Consider the following 17227-nt stretch of genomic DNA (forward strand, 5'->3'; position numbering starts at 1 on the left):
TCCATGACATTTCCCTCTCTGTGTCATTCTGTTGTTCTAGATCCTTTACATAATCTGGGAGTCTATCTCACTTGATTGGCATTTACCTTTGTTCACTGATTTAAAGACAGCATAAAGGTAAGAATTTTGTTGTTTAAAATTGTCTTCCTTGCATCTAGCATAGTGTTAGGAAAGTAAATTTTATATTAAAAAAAGAAAAGTTCAGAGTGTTGGAGTAGAAACTCACTATAACTTAGATGTTATGGGGAAAAATATTAAGCCAGATAAACTTTGTCCTGTTCATGGTTTTTATTTCAGAGGACAAGCATGGCCCATAGTATATCCAGGCCTGCATTAAAAATAGGCTTCAAAGGGGGTTCTCTGTGCATGGAGTCTGTATTAGAATTGTAAAACTACCCTTTGAAATATGTATGCCACCTAAGCTGCCTCAGGCTCATTTCAAACCCTTCATTCAACATTCCAAAGGCATCTAAACAAAGCATTAAAAATTGTTATAAATTGTTTAGAGTATGACCTAGGTAGAAGATAAGTCTCAGTTATCTATGAAATTTACACATTAATAATAAAGTTTGTAGACCATTTTATTAAATACATTAAAATTTGCATCAGCAAAATGTATTAAATGTGTTTATAAATCAGATAAAAGGCTAAGCCCTTGAATACAGTTATATGATAAACACGTTATTAATAGGAAATGGAGGGTTTGTTCCGGCGGGGCCAAGGTTGTGTAAATTGAAGGACACCGGCTGCGGAGTCTGTGCGTTTTGGAAGGTTGAAATCATGACGGGGTCCAGAAACAGACGCCCAGTTCAAATTCACTGGTATCAAAAAATATTTCAACTCTTACACTCTTACGGGGAGAATGAATTGTGCACTGACCACATACGGAGGTATTGCTTTGATAGTCTTATACTTTATGTTAAGGTCTAAAAAAACTCCAGCTGTGAAAGCAACATAAACGGATTCTAAGCTGTACCTCATCTGTTAAGTTCCCATGCCTGAAGAAGCTAATATGAACTCATCATGTGATACTCAATTTGTACAATAAATTATGAACCTGGAAAAAAAATAGTAAATGGAGCTGAGTAGCTACATAAATTAATCACAGATTGCTGAGTGCAGGGGCTGAGGCTCACATCTAGACTAATAAGAATTGTCAGAGAATTACTTTGATTAGATTGCTAGAGTAGATAATGACAAAATGGATTTCATGATCTCACCACTGATCAGTGTTTTCATGTTATCCTCACCCTCATGGAATAAATAGTCCCTGTTTGGATGACAAGTTTAAATGAATGTGAGGACCAAAAAATGTATGGTTCCAGAATGCCATTTTAATACTGTCAAATGGCTTAGAGAGATTATATAAGGTTGACTTCAAGTATCTTATTTTTGGAATGCTATGGATTTAATGTAGCGACCAAACATTGAACATTTCCACCTTGCATAGTAATTTAGACCAGATCTCCCACCCTCTTCATAATTCAGTAAAGAGTTCGGGGGGGGGGTTAAATTAGAAAGCCTGCTATGCTGTTCTTGAATGTTTAATTTTGGCTATTTCTATTGTAAACATGTCTACATAGGCCAACAGAAGGTAATATTGGATAAAATATTTTCTGTTAAAACAATGAAAAACAAACAAATATCTTAAATGGTTCTAGACATGGGCACATAAATTTTAAAATATAGCTTAATCTGAGAAAAGGACTCTCGAAAGTTCTGAATATAGAATTTGTTTGCTCAACTATGAGACAGGTTCCCTTATATTTAGAATAACATTTGTATTCCCTTTGCTACACAGGGAGTTATCTCTAGCAATTAGCCAGTCATTAAAGCACTCAGAGCATTTATCTATTAATCAGCAATCCTGCAACTTTCTAGTCTCACAGCCCCCTCCTTGTACAAGTCTGGGTAATGAGTAACTGCCATAATCCTGTGTCCCATTTTATAAACTGCAAATAGCCCAACCATTTTCCTATCACTTCATCAAAAGCACATTTGTGTAAAAGATCTCATAGTACCCTGTATTCGCACAGCTACTGAGTTTTTCAACCCTCTATTACACGTTATTATATTTGCTTGTTATGAGGGGTAACCATCCATCTTAGTTTGTCCAGAACAGACTTAATTATACCTGCTAACTTGTTATCATTATTAATGGTGTCCCATTTCATCTTTTAAAGTATCTTGATTTGGAAGATAAACTGTATAGTCACCCTACTGTAAAATGGAGAATATAGAGATTATCCTCTCATTTTACAGTGATGAAATATAAGACTCAAAATTGTTAATTATCTTTAGCAATACTTTGACCTAGTTAATGCTCTTTCTGCCATAACTTTCTGCACATGGTTGCATAAATCTTTTATTTGGGAATATTAGGGTACAATAATATATCCAGTATTGAGTATAAAGAAATAAAAAGCTCTCTAGCTCCATTCCAGATTCAGTCATGTGAATATGGACTATTAAAGACTCTGTATGACATTCTTGACAGTAGCATAGGCTTAATCAGCATCCAGTATTGTGGAGCAAAATCTTGGTGAAAGGTACATTTTTGCAGAAAGGAAGGTTGTGCTTGTCTTTCAGGATAGTCAAACTTTTATGTTTTACTTGAATTAAAAATTGCAACCTACATATTTTTTTCTTGTAAAATGGAGTTTACCAATGAAAAATCAACTATTCATCCTTAACATTGAAGTATAAATTTATCATGGTGATTGTAATATAAAATTATATAATAAAAAAAATCTGTGACACAAGGGGCATAGAAGTCTTAGAATTCATCTCCTCAAGCCCCTGATCTTATAAATGAGGATATTATGTCACAAAACTCATATTAATATCTATGAGCAGAGCAGTGCTGGGACACTGCATACTTTAAAATATATCAACAAGAAATAAGTTTCCACATTTGACAACCATTTTCTTCCAAAACCTGTCCTATGAATGGCTTTGTGTGGAAAGATCCTTTGACCAAAGGATACAGGTTTGTAGGATATTTCATACACATAGCACATAACTAGACCAAGATCTCAGTAAAGTTTTGCATTTAAGAATCCAATTTTTTGGGATTCCCTGGGGGTGCAGTGGTTGAGAATCTGCAGGGGACACGGGTTCAAGCCCTGGTCTGGGAAGATCCCACATGCCGCGGAGCGACTAGGCCCGCGAACCACAATTGCTGAGCCTGCGCATCTGGAGCCTGTGCTCCGCAACAAGAGAGGCCGCGATAGTGAGAGGCCCGCGCACCGCGATGAAGAGTGGCCCCCGCTCGCCGCAACTAGAGAAAGCCCTCGCACAGAAACGAAGACCCAACACAGCCATAAATAAATAAATAAATAAGTTAATTAAAAAAAAAAAAAAAAAGAATCCAATTCGTCTTCATGTCACTGAGCATTTCCAGGAATTATTTGTCTATGTATTCTTATTTTGTTCTATACACTTATTAATATCTATTAGGAAATGCTGACCTACAGAGATAGTTATCAATCTTTCAAATATAAAGACATTCCCTCTATTCAGTAATCTCATAATTTTAGTGTATGTTGATCAAGAAATAGAGAATGACTAAAAGTTATTAAGAATTTGGTAATAGTATTATTTTGTTTATATTGAGTTATTAATATTTACATAAAGTTTTATTTAAATTACAAACATTACTTGAGATGATGGATGTGATGGATGGATGGATGGATGGATAGATGGATGGATACACAGATAGGTAGACAGACATTCTCATTCTCTTAGCTGACTTGTACAAGGGAATAAATACAGAACAATTATCAAACTAAACATACACATACAGGGCACTAGATGAAGTAAAATAGATGAATGGGGAATGGAAAATCTAACCCTAAAGAGAGAAGGGCAATCAAATATGAACTATGCTTCTTGTTTAGTTTAGCTTGGCTCACAGGGGTATTGAAGGAAAAATGAAGATTAAATATTCTTTATGAGTCTTCCTGAATACTTTTCCAGAAAAAATCCAAAATTCTGCATGCCTCACTTGTACAATTTTATTTTCCAATGCCGATTCACTCCAATGCTGATTCTACAAAAATCCAGAATTGCTTTAGTGCATGTTGCCCAGCTCTATTTCTTCCAAATGCTTCTGTACTTTAAAGGTTTGTGCTTTCCTGCTTTTGCATTGAAAGAAGGGTGCATTTAATTTGGAGGCATTTTCTTTTGTGGAAAATTCAAGAAATAGCTTCTTCAAATTTTCAGAAAATAAAAATGCTAGTGCTTTGTTTATCAAGAATTTAAGTGAGGGTAGAGTTCATTATCTCCTTCTCCAAAGATCAAACATTAATTCTTGTCAAGAAATCACACCTTATTTCAAAATGTATTTCCCTTTTTTCTAAATGACATCTTTTTTTTCCTACAGTTCCTCTCAAGGACTGTGTACAAGCACTGTTTTTTATTCCAAATAAACATGCACTTGCTAAATGTCACAGCGTTTCTAAGCCTTCTTAAAACAAATCCAATAACCAAGCATGACTTCTATTTCTAAGAGTTCCCAAACATGCTTAAAAATGTTTATCTTCATCACAAGGTACTATGAATAGTCAAGTTTTTCCCAAGATAAGGGGAAATGGTATTAAATTATTCAAGGTCTTCTTATAAAATGTAAATAATAAAAAGAATAAGGCATTTAAAAACTAAATTGTCTTTTTCTTTTTGATATTCTTTCTTTTTTGTGTGTGTTGGTTCATCAGCAAAGGAGAAGGGAGTCTTCACTCCACTTTCACCCCAGTTTAAGGATTTTCAAGTTTACCCCTTGAGCTATAGGCTCCTTAATCTGGTATAGCAGTTTGGACTGGGGATATTAACAACATGCTGTGTTTCTACACTGAAACCTTTGCTTGAAAAGCTTAGTTTCAGTAAAAGTGAACTGAATTTTTTAAAGGAACAAGGATAAAAAGTAATGCCATTAGGAAGTAGTCAAGACTTCAGAATACCAAATAAATAACTAGTTAATATTTAATGAGCGCTTACCGTGTGCAGAGACTACTCTATAGTATTTCAACATATTGATATTATCTCATTTAAACATCAAAGTAATCCTGTGCTATTATATTCAGTCTACAAATGGGGAAACTGAAATGTGAATAAATAGCTTAGGTCACAAGCCCAAGGGCACATAGTTAGTACTTGTTGAAGCTGCAATCTGATGCAGGCAGTTTGATTCTAAAACCCAACTAAATTACTGTAATTAGGGCAAGAATTATTCAAGTGTAGTGAGTTCTATGAATGGCAGATGCTATACAATATGTGTGGCTGCTTGAGTTCTGAACACTAAATATTATGGTCTTGGAAGCCAGAGCAAAGGGCCTGCTGGGTGAGCTCTGCATTGAGAGAACACTTACATTGAGAAACAGAGCTAAATCCATCACTTTTCAATGGATCTATCATTGCTTGCTTGGTCATTCATTGTCAGAGAGAGGGATTCACAGAACTGTCCATCTTATAGACTCCTGGTTACCAGAATAAGTACCTAGGATACTGTTGCCAAAACTATAGCTCTTTCTTTGGCAAAATGAGAAAGAAATTTAGTTCAAAAAGACAGAGAAAATTCCTGGGCTATAGGAAAATTCTGTGATTGGCCTACTTTTTGCATGACTGCATTAACATTGTCTAAAAAACTTCCCAGACCCATCCCAAAACATCCAAGTACTCTGCTGCTGATGTGGACACAAGTCTGTTAGTACCAGGCCACCTGCCCTTATGCCCTGACCCCTTTTTCATCTCTGGCTTGCAACAAACAAGAGCCACAAGAACTGGCTGTGTCAAAGTGCCTTAAAATATCACTGCAGCACTCAAACTCTTGCTTCTCAAAAACTGAGGCTAAATCTTTCCTGGATGCCCTAGGTCTTTTTACTTGATGAAGTCAATCCCTGTGCTGGACCAAAGAGGCCGATAGAGTTAGCTCACAGAAGCTTCTCAACCTCATTGAACTTCATGGGTTTTTCATTCACCAGGTCAAAAACTTCTCTTGACAAGTTAAAACACTTGGCAAGGCACAGTTTGCTAATGCTTTGCTGCATCCTCTTTTTATCTCTCTTCCCCATCAATCTCCAAAATGACTGGTTCTTACTGGGAAATCTTCCAGCCTTCACAAGATCCATCTTTTACACACTTTACCAAAGTTCTAAAGGCCAATTTGAAAATGTACTAAATTTTCTGTGGCAGATTTTGCCATATAAAAATAGGAATACATAATTTTTTATTAATGATATAGTTAAATCTGAGGATGTAATTTCCCTACTTTGTCAAAAAATCTTTTACTGTTCCCTTTCCCATAAAAGTAAATTCCAAACTCCTGGATGTGACATCTAAAAATTTTCTAAATCTGATCTCAGCCAAGTTGAAGACATGAAATTTTCATATGGTGAAGTGGTATGAGGGTTATTTGATGATTTAAAGGTGTAAAAGAGGAGGGCTGGAAGGAGACATTGTCATTAGAAGGGTAGACTAACAGAAGCAATGTCTAGCAAAAGCAGATTATGGTAAAGTGAAGATTCTTATAAATGAGGTGGAGTAAGACCTATCCCCATGTTCCCAAAGAATTAGGTCCTGCCTCCTTAGATGACAACTGTTCTCCTCTTTGCAGATAAAAAAATTGAAATTTATCAACTCTTTTATCATGATTTATATTGTGTTTTAATTGTTAAATAGTGTAATACTAATATTAAGAAAAGTTGCTCTCTGCCCCAACAGAAACCTAGCATAAGTAAACTTGAGTTCTCTTACATAACATGTGAGAAACAGTATTAGGCAATACTGCAGTGCAGGTAAGTTTTCCAGAGAAGCTGACCTAATGCCCAAGAGAAGCAAAGCTGTACTCCTGGGATGTCTTAGAGACATAGTCCCAGAAGTGTAAAATGTATTACCTTTGTCTTAAAAAGCAAAGCATTTAACTCCGTGATGCATCCATGTAAACATTTGTAAATGGTTATTTCTGCAAAATCATTGACACTCAAGTAATTTTACCCTGTAGCTTCTTTCCTCCCTAGCACAATGTAAAAGCATTTATAAAAAAGCATTTTTTTTTCTTCTCCTTGGTGGAATATTGCTTATATCACAATTTTAAAAGTTTAACATCTAATTCAGCTCTCTTTTCTCTTGATGGGCAGGTCAATTCAGGGGTTTGTGATTGTCTGAGGCAAACTGACAGGAAATACATACAAATCACTGCTTTCTTCTAATTAAAGATATATTTGTGAGACAAAGTACAAAAGAAATAACTTTATGTTTCTGAGCTCTTTCTCTTGCTGAATAAGTGGAAGCAATTCTCAATGATATTTGAACATCTATTTAATCTTTACAAATAAATCAAACTACTGTCATATCTCAAATCTTTTCTTCTGTTTATAGAAAATGAAGAGCTTAGCAATCATCCAGAGAAAAGAAAACATAGACAGCTGACCTAGATAACGTGGGTGTTTCTGTACACTGCCAAAATTAACTGAGTTTCATGCTCAACCTGCATTTCATTTTGACTGCATAGGTCAGACTCTTGTCTCAATTACCTGAGTCCAGTATATAACAGGTACTTCGTTCTGGTTAAATGACTACACTTATAGCAGGCCCCAGTGCAGAGTTCACATTCACCTTCACTAAAGCAAAATATTTCACCATCACTGTTAACAGTGCCATTCAGTATATCTTATCTATCAAGTACACTCCAACATGTCCTGGCAGCAATTCAAACCATTTGATTTGCAAAGACATGATGGCCCACTTGAGGCTCACCAAATCACTCTTTACCATAATAATCACATCTAGCTTTGGCACTCAGTCCCTGATTATTCTCCCCAAATGAACAAATAAAATGACTGGGGGTAAGATGCTTCTTGGAAACAGCTTGAACTTGAATGGTGACAACAGCTGGCTCAGCAGATGTTCTTCATATGATATAATACCAGAGTTCTTTAAGATAGGATTTTTGCTAAATTCATACCTCTAGATGTCCTAAAAACTATGTTAATAAAATTTTGCAAGCCAAAATAGGTAATATTGAGTTAAACCAAGAGAATTGATGGTATTAAAAAGATAATATTTATTTCTACACTCTTAGGAGCCATGTATTTCCAAATTTTACCACCTTTTTGTATAATAACCTAGCAATCACATCCAGAAGGACAATATGTTCTATCCTACAGTCTTGCTAATACAGAAATGGTTTATATAAAATGAGTCTTATGCAACTAAATGAACACATAATTTTAAAACATGATAATTTTAATATTTGCATCTTCTTCAAGTAAGTTTTTAAATTGCAATATCTTTCTCTTCTGAAAGTAATTTCTACCCTAGAAGATCAAATTACTCACCAAGTACCGACTAAGCCTCAGAGTTGCTTATATAAATGTGTAAATGTATTGGTAATATGTACGATGTTAATATAGAAATTGATAAGTTGTATTCAGAGAAATTTAAATTCTGGATTAAAATGTTTGAAAAATTCTGGGACCAATGATTGCGGTAACTTTGACAATCTTGGCTGATTGCAAAATCAGCTATATCTCTGAATCCAGTTATTGTTTTAATGTCTCATCATAGTAAACATATGTAAGAAAGGCATGGAGATCGTGCGTGAACTTTCTACAATGTATATTGTATATATATATATATATATATATATATATATATATATATATGTATTGGTCAATATATATTGGTCTAAACCTGGTAACGTATAAATATTTAGCAGTGCAATCTGTCTAAGGAACAGAATGTTTGTATGAAATCTAGTTACCTACATTTAAAAAAAAATTTGGGCACATCCAGCTCTCTTAATATGTTTCATTTTAGACCATATGACCAGAATATGGTAACACACACACACACAAAACACACATTTACTGTATTTTCTATAATAAAACTTCATTAAATTTTCTATAATTTCTTAATAGTGTCAAATTTGAAAGTAACAATTCCTAGATGATAAAATGCTTATTTTTTAAACAAAATTGATGGATAAGTAACAATCCTCAACCAAGAAATTCTAAGGTAAAAGGTTTTCAGCGAACCTCAACAACAACAACAAAAAAATAGTTTGAAATGTAACCATGGGAATTGGGAAGCCTCTGTCTAGGAGTAATTTAAAGCTGTATATGTCAGACTCAATATTCAAATAGACAAATTAGTGTGCTTAATTTATCTATAGCACAAAGAAAGGGGAAATAGCTACTATTAGTAATATATTCTTTTTTCCAAAAACTTGAATTGTCATATATATGGTATTAATCTCCCTCACTCCAATCTCAATCTCCAAAAGACCTAAAATAATCAACACTGATTATTTTAGTTACTGAACTCCTTCTATGTGCCTGAAGTGGTAGTATGCATTTAACATTCATTATCTCATTTAATATTTGTCCTCCTATAAGGCAGCGTTTATTATTATTCTACATTAGTTAGGATACTTCAAGTTATACAACTCAACTCCAACTGGATTAACTGACTTTTAAAAATAGTAAATCACATTTGAAGATTGCAGAAAAAGGACAGGCTTCAAAGCTGTTTGATTCAATACTTCATCAGTATTATCAATGATCCATGTTTTTCTACTTTTATTCATAGTATAGATTTTATCTTAAGTCTGGTTCCCCTGATAGCTGCAGAATGGTTGAAAAAGGGGGCATCTGGGTTCACAAGTTCCTTGACCTCATCCTGCCAGAAAAAGACTGGCCTTCTTTCTCAGAAGCCTTGAACAAAAAGATTTGAGGACAGCCTCATGCTTTATTGGACTAAATTAGATTAAACCTTCTCTAAAGCAAGGAGCATGTAAGTATTCCAACTGGCTGAGAAATAGCACGAGAAGAAAAAAGTGTTGAGGAATACAAAATAATATCATATCCATTTTCTTTTTGGAAATAAAGAAATTGGGAATGAGAAGCCAAATAATTTTCCTAAAGTCCTACAGTAGCTGAATGATGGCTTCTGAATTGGAAACCTTATCTATGCTACAGTATTTATTTTACTTAATTCTGCATTTTTCTTGAATAGCTTATACCAGTGGGAGAAGGTGGGGAAAACAGGCATAAGAACAGAGAAAGAAAAATACTAACAATTTATCTCGTTCCTATATAAATAACTATTATTTCACAAAATGGCTTCCACAGGTAGGCAATTCCATAGCATATTAGTAAGTATACTCGAGTTTTAAAAAGATGTATTTTAGTGATAGGATAGTATAAACTTCTTTCTCCCGGATCTTCCTCACTAAGTGAGGTCCTACTACAACAGATAATAGTAAGATGATATGAAATGTGAGGAAAGAAAGTTGGACTGACTAGGAGCTTCAGGACTTCAGGAACAAATCCCAGGGTTTTTGTGTTTTTGTTTTTCAATCTCCCATATCTAATGGGTTGGCTAGTAGAGAAACCTGCAACTCTGAACCATCAAGAGGCACAAACAGAAAAAAGCTCCAGGAAAAACCCACTCTCTCTAGACAAAGGACTGGGAAAGGGTCAGCCTAGCAGGACCAAAAGCTTTTTGATAATACATGTCCTTTCCAGCCAAATACCATGCCATAAACATCCTCCCACCCCTCCACAGTGGCAATGAAGAGAAGTGGTATCAGGTGGCCCAGCCAGCATTCTTCTTCACCTGTGGTGTGGTGTCAGCAGAGGGAGTGTGTGGTGTAGGGAGCTGAAATTTTCAATTACAGCCCGTCGATGGCAAGTTACAACCACCCTCACCCCAATGAGGCATTGCACATAGGATACCAGAAAGGAGGAAATTAAAGAAAGTGATGCTAGAACTACCACATGACCCAGCTTGCCCACTTCTGAGTATTTATCTGAAGAACACAAAACACTAATTTAAAAAGATATATGCACCCTTGTGTTCATTGACTTGTACAATAGCCAAGATATGGAAACAAACTAAGTGTCCATGGATGAATGAATGCATAAAGAAGATTACTACTTTACTAGTACTCAGCCATAAAAAAGAATGAAATCCTGTCATCTGTGACAACATGGATGGACTTTGAGGTTATTATGCTAGGTGAAATAAGAAAGACAAATGCCATATGATTTCATTCATATGAGGAATATTTGTAAAAAAGGAAAAAAAACTGAACATACAAAATAAAACAAAAACAAACTCATTAGACACCAGATTAGTGGTTACCAGAGGGGAAGGGGAGGTTAGGGGGTGGGCAAAATGTGTAAAGGGGGTCAACTATATAGTGATCTATGGTTACTAGACTTATGGTGGTGATCAGACTGTAGTGTATACAGATGTTGAACTACAATGCTGTACACCTGAAACTTACATAACTTTAAAAAAGAAAGTGATTATTTTTTGATTGGGTTGTTTGTTTTTTTGATATTGAGGTCCATGAGCTGTTTGTATATTTTTGAGATTAATCCATTGTCTGTTGCTTCATTTGCAAATATTTTCTCCCATTCTGAGGATTGTCTTTTCATCATGTTTATGGTTCTCTTTGCTGTGCAAAAGCTTTTAAGTTGAATTAGGTCCCATTTATTTATTTTTGCTTTTATTTTCATTACTCTAGGAAGTGGGTCAAAAAAGATCTTGCTGTGATTTATGTCAAAGAGTGTTTTTCCTATGTTTTCCTCTAAGTGTTTTATAGTGTTCAGTCTTACATTTAGGTCTTTAATCCATTTGGAGTTTATTTTTTGTGTACAGTGTTAGATAGTGTTCTAATTTCATTCTTTTACATGTAGCTGTCCAGTTTTCCCAGCACCACTTATTGAAGGGACTGTCTTTTCTCCATTGTATATTCTTGCCTCCTTTGTCATAAATTAGGTGACTGTATGTACGTGAGTTTATCTCTGGGCTTTCTATCCTGTACAATTGATCTATATTTCAGTTTTTGTGCCAGTACCGTACTGTCTTGATTAATGTAGCTTTGTATAATTTGAAACCAGGGAGCTTGATTCCTCCAGCTCCATTTTTCTTTCATAAGATTGCTTTGGCTATTCAGGGTCTTTTGTGTTTCCATACAAATTATAAATTTTTAAATTCTAATTCTGTGAAAAATGTTATTGATAATTTGATAGGTATTGCATTGAATCTGTAGATTGCTTTGGGTAATATAGTTATTTTCACAATATTGATTCTTCCAATCCAAGAACATGGTATATTTCTCCATCTGTTTATGTCATCTTTAATTTCTTCATCAGCGTTTTATAGTTTCCTGAGTACAGGTCTTTTGCCTCCTTAGGTAGGTTTATTCCTAGGTGTTTTATTCTTTCTGTTGTGATGGTAAATGGGATTGTTTCTTTAATTTCTTTTTCTGATCTTTTGTTGTTAGTGTATAGGAATGCAAGAGATTTCTGTTCATTTATTTTGTATTCTGCAACCTTACCAAGTTCATTGATTGGTTCTAGTAGTTTTCTGGTGGCATCTTTAGGATTTTTTATGTATAGTATCATGTGGCGGAAGACCTAAATAGACATCTCTCCAAGGAGCATATACAGATGGCTAAGGTGCACATGAAAGCATGCTCAACATCCCAAATTATTAGAGAAATGCAAATCAAAACTACAATGAGGTAACACCACATACCAGTCAGAATGGCCATCATCAAAAAATCTACAAACAATAAATGCTGGAGAGGGTGTGGAGAAAAGGGAACCCTCTTGCACTGTTGGTGGGAATGTAAATTGATACAGCCACTGTGGAGAACAGTATAGAGGTTCCTTAAAAAACTAAAAATAGATCTACCATATGACTCAGCAATCCCACTTCTGGGCATATACCTTGAGAAAACCATAATCCAAAAGGACATATGTACCCCAATGTTCATTGCAGCACTATTTACAATAGCCAGGACATGGAAACAATCTAAATGTCTGAAAGATGAATGGATATAGAAGATGTCGTACATATTACAATGGAATATTACTCAGCCATAAAAATGAATGAAATTGGGTCATTTGTAGAGATGTGGATGGACCTACAGTCTGTCATACAGAGTGAAGTAAGCCAGAAAGAGAAAAACAGATATTGTATATAAACACATTATGTGGAATCTAGAAAAATGGTACAGATGAACGTATTTTCAGGGAAGGAATAGAGACGTAGAGAATGGACATGTGGGCACAGTGTGGTACACAGAGGGTGAGACAAATTGGGAGATTAGGATTGACATATATACACTACCATGTGTAAAATAGATAACTAGTGGGAACCTGCTATAAAGCACAGGAAGCTCAGCTTGGTGCTCTGTGACGACCAAGATGGGTGGGATGGGGGGGTAGGAGGGAGGTCCAAGAGGGAGGGGATATATGTATACATATAGCTGACTCACTTCATTGTACAGCAGAAACTAACACAACATTGTAAAGCAAATATACTCCAATAAAAAAATTCTTTTAAAAAAAGAAAGTGATTCTTTAAACCTGCAAAGAAAGTCCTAGGTAGATCCCTGGCTAATCTGACACTGACCAGAATCAACAGCACCCAGATTATCAGAGTAACCTCCCATCATCACACAAATACGAGGCAGATCAGAATAGCACTTTGCAAGGACTCTGAAAAGTAAGTTGTCATTAGAACCACAGCTCATAAAAGCAGGCCAGGACTTGTGCATTAAACTTAAATAAGATGACTGCTTGTTAAAATAGAATATTTAAATAAAATGTAGACTCTCATAATAAACTCCAGTAGGATACAACTGAAATCACTCATCACACACACACACACACACACACACAAACAGGAAAATCATAATTTATAAAAGAAGATAATTAACAGATTCCAACACTGGGATGATTCAGTTGATAAAATTATCTGACAAAGATTTTAAAACAGCCATCACAAAAGTGCTTCAGCGAAACAGATGGAACAGACAGGAGCAAATAATAAAATGGTGAAATAATCCCAAATATACCAATAATTAGTGTAAATGAAAATGATCTAGATATACCAATTAAAAATATTTAGAGTCGATTTTTCTAAATGATCAAATTATGCACTCTCTTTAAAAAAACTCATGCTAAATATAAAGATACAGCATAAGTAGGTTAAAAGTACAAAAACAGGAAAAGACATACCATGCAACAAACATTACTTGTTTTTATAAAAGCAGAAGTAGTAATATTAATAGCAGATAAATGTGACTTCAATGCAAATTAAGTGATCAAGAACAAAGAGGGCATTTACATGATAAAATTTCAATTATCCAAGAACATCTAGTGATCCTAAATACTTATAAAATCAAAATAATAATAATAATAAATAAGAAGAAGTGAAAATTGATAGAACTACAAGGAGAAATAGAGAAATCCAAAATTATAGTTGGTATCTTCAATAACCTTCTATCTTCAGCTGATATAACTACTTGACAGGAAATCTGCAAAGAATAAGAGGAACTCAACAACAGCATCAACCAACATGATCTAATAGACATTTACAGAACATTACACCTCAAAACAGCATGATAAACATTCATCTCAAGATCATAAAAAATATTCACAAAGATAGATGGCATCCTGGGCCACAAAACACACCTTAACAAATTTAAAAGAAATGAAATAATACAAAAAATATTCTCAAAAAGTGGAGAACATCAGATTAGATTAAAGTTAAAACATGAGCAACTGAATGATGTCTAAGACTGATAATCATTAGTCAGACTAATTAAGCCAAAAAAAAAAAAGAAAAAATAATAAAAATTACCTATATAACGAATGGAAGAAGTAATATGATCACAGATTGCACATATTAAAATGTTAATAAAGTAAATATGAAAAATTTTAGGGGGTGATGAAATGAATACAGTCTTGAAAGACACAGATTTCCAAAATAATATTTCTATATCTCTCAATTGAATTGTTTGTATTTTAAAATATTTCCACAAAGAAAATTCCAGAACAAAATGTCTTCGCTGTGAAATTCTACCAAACATTTCCAGAAAATTGATGAGGCTACAATACTACCCAACTCATTTTATGGGACCAGCATTACTCTAATACCCAAACCATATAAAGACATTACAAGGAAAGAAAACTACACCTTGATATACTTCTTCACATAGATGCAAAAATTCTTATCAAAACTTTACCAATCCAAATGCAACTATATAAAAAAAAAAAAAAAAGAAAGTGCATTGTGACCAATTGGATTTTACTTCAGGATATCAAGTTTCATTTAACATTAAAAGATCAACAAAATTAATTGCCATGTAAACAGACCAAACAACAACAACATATGGTCACCTCAACAGGTACAAAAAATACTGACAAAACTATACATCCCTTCCTTATAAAAAGCATTGAGATATGAGAAAAGAAGGGAATTTTCTCCACCTAAAAAAGGGTATCAATAAAAGATCCTACAGTTATTATCATGCCTAACTGTGAAAGACTGAATGATTTACTCTTAAAATCAGGAAAATATCTAGTGTGTGTATTTTCAGCATTTCTATTCAACATTTTACTGGTCATTCTAGACAATCCACTGGGCAAGAAATTAAAAGAAAGAGGTAAACTGTTCTTATTGGTAGAATGCATGATCATTTATAAAGAATATCCAACAAAATCTTCAAAAAAGTTCCTAGGACTACTTTAGCAAGGCTGAAGGATACAAGAACAATATACAAAAAACAATTGCACTTTTACATACTGGCAGTAATCAAGCAGAAATTGAAATAAAGAAAAGAAAGTAATTTAAAATGGCATTAAAAACATGAAATGCTTGGTGATAAATTTAACAAAATTGTGCAAGACTTACTCTGAAAACTACAAAATATTGCTGAGAAAATTTAAAAATCCAAGTAAATGGACATGTATGATGTATTCATTGATCAGAATATTAAGATGTTAATTCTTCCCTAAATTTATCTATAGATCTATGGATTCAGTGCAATCCCAATCAAATTTCAAACAGGCATTTTGGTAGTACTTTACAAGCTGATTCAAAAATTCATATGGAGATAAAATAGAACTAGGACTAGATAACGCAACTTTGAAAAAGAACAACATTGGAGGATACACCTACTTGACTTCAGGATCTATTGTAAAACTACAGTAATCAGGACACTGTGGAACTGACATAAAGGAAAGAAAAATCAGTGGGACCGAGCAGACCCACACCAACTTGGACAAATGATTAACCGAAGTACAAAGCATTTTCTGGGATAAAAGACCAGTTTTTTTAAAAATGGTGCTAGAACAGTTAAATATCCACATGCAAAAAAAAAAAAAAAGTGTTGATATATACTTCACATAATATGCCAAAATTAAATAGCAATTGACCTTAGACCCAAATATAAAGACAAAAACTATAAAACTGCTGGAAGGAAAAATATTAGAAAATCTTTTTTGACCAAATATTTTTCAGAGACAACACCAAATGCACAATCCAAAAGAGAATAAATTGAAAAACTGGACTTTAACAAAATTAAGAACTTCTGCTTTTTGAAAACTGTTATTAAGAGAATGAAAAAACTAGCTACAAATTGAATGAAGATATTTGCAAATTACAAATTGATAAATATGTCATATCTTGAATATGTAAAGAATTCTTAAAACTCAATATTAGAAAATAAACAACCCAAATTTAAAAGTTAGTAGTATTTGAATAAATACTTCATTGATAATGATATATGGATGGCAAATAATCACGGGAGAAACTTATTCAGCGTCGTTAGTCATTAGGAAAATATAAATTAAAACGATAAGATACTACTACACACTATTTGAATGTCTAAGATCAAAAAAACGAAACATACCAACTCTTGGTAAAACTACAGAACAAACTGGATGAAACTCTCATAGAACACTAGTGGGAATGTAAAATGGTGCAACCACTTTGGAAAATTGCCTGAGTTTGGCAGTTTCTTAAAATGTTAAACATATACCAACCATATAATCTTGATATTCCACTCCTAGATATTTACCTAAGAGAAATGGAAGTATATGTCCTTACAAAGACTAGAATATAATGTTCACAGCAGGTGTATATGTAATAACAAAAAACATGGAAGCAGTTCAAATGTCCATCAACAGCTTAATGGATAAACAAAATGTGATAAATTCATATGAAGTAATTCTACTCAGCAGTATAAAGGAATGTATTATCGTTATACTTATCAACACAAACAAATCTCAAAAAAAACCTCTGAGTGAAATAACCTAGACAAGAAAGAGTAAATATTTTATGATTATGATTCTGTAAAATTCTAAACAGGCAAACAAATGTATAGTGACAGAAAGCAGATTAGTGGTTGCTAAGGGATGTGACA

The 17227-nt window shown here is 33.9% G+C and overlaps 1 pseudogene; it reads left to right on the top strand.

The window, feature by feature from the left end:
• LOC137751027 (ATP synthase membrane subunit K, mitochondrial pseudogene) overlaps window positions 1-958 on the top strand; it is a 46632-nt pseudogene extending 45674 nt beyond the window's left edge.
• Window positions 959-17227: the final 16269 nt, after the last annotated feature.

Source organism: Eschrichtius robustus, chromosome 17, assembly GCF_028021215.1.
Source record: "Eschrichtius robustus isolate mEscRob2 chromosome 17, mEscRob2.pri, whole genome shotgun sequence".
NCBI classification, from domain to species: Eukaryota; Metazoa; Chordata; class Mammalia; order Artiodactyla; family Eschrichtiidae; genus Eschrichtius; species Eschrichtius robustus.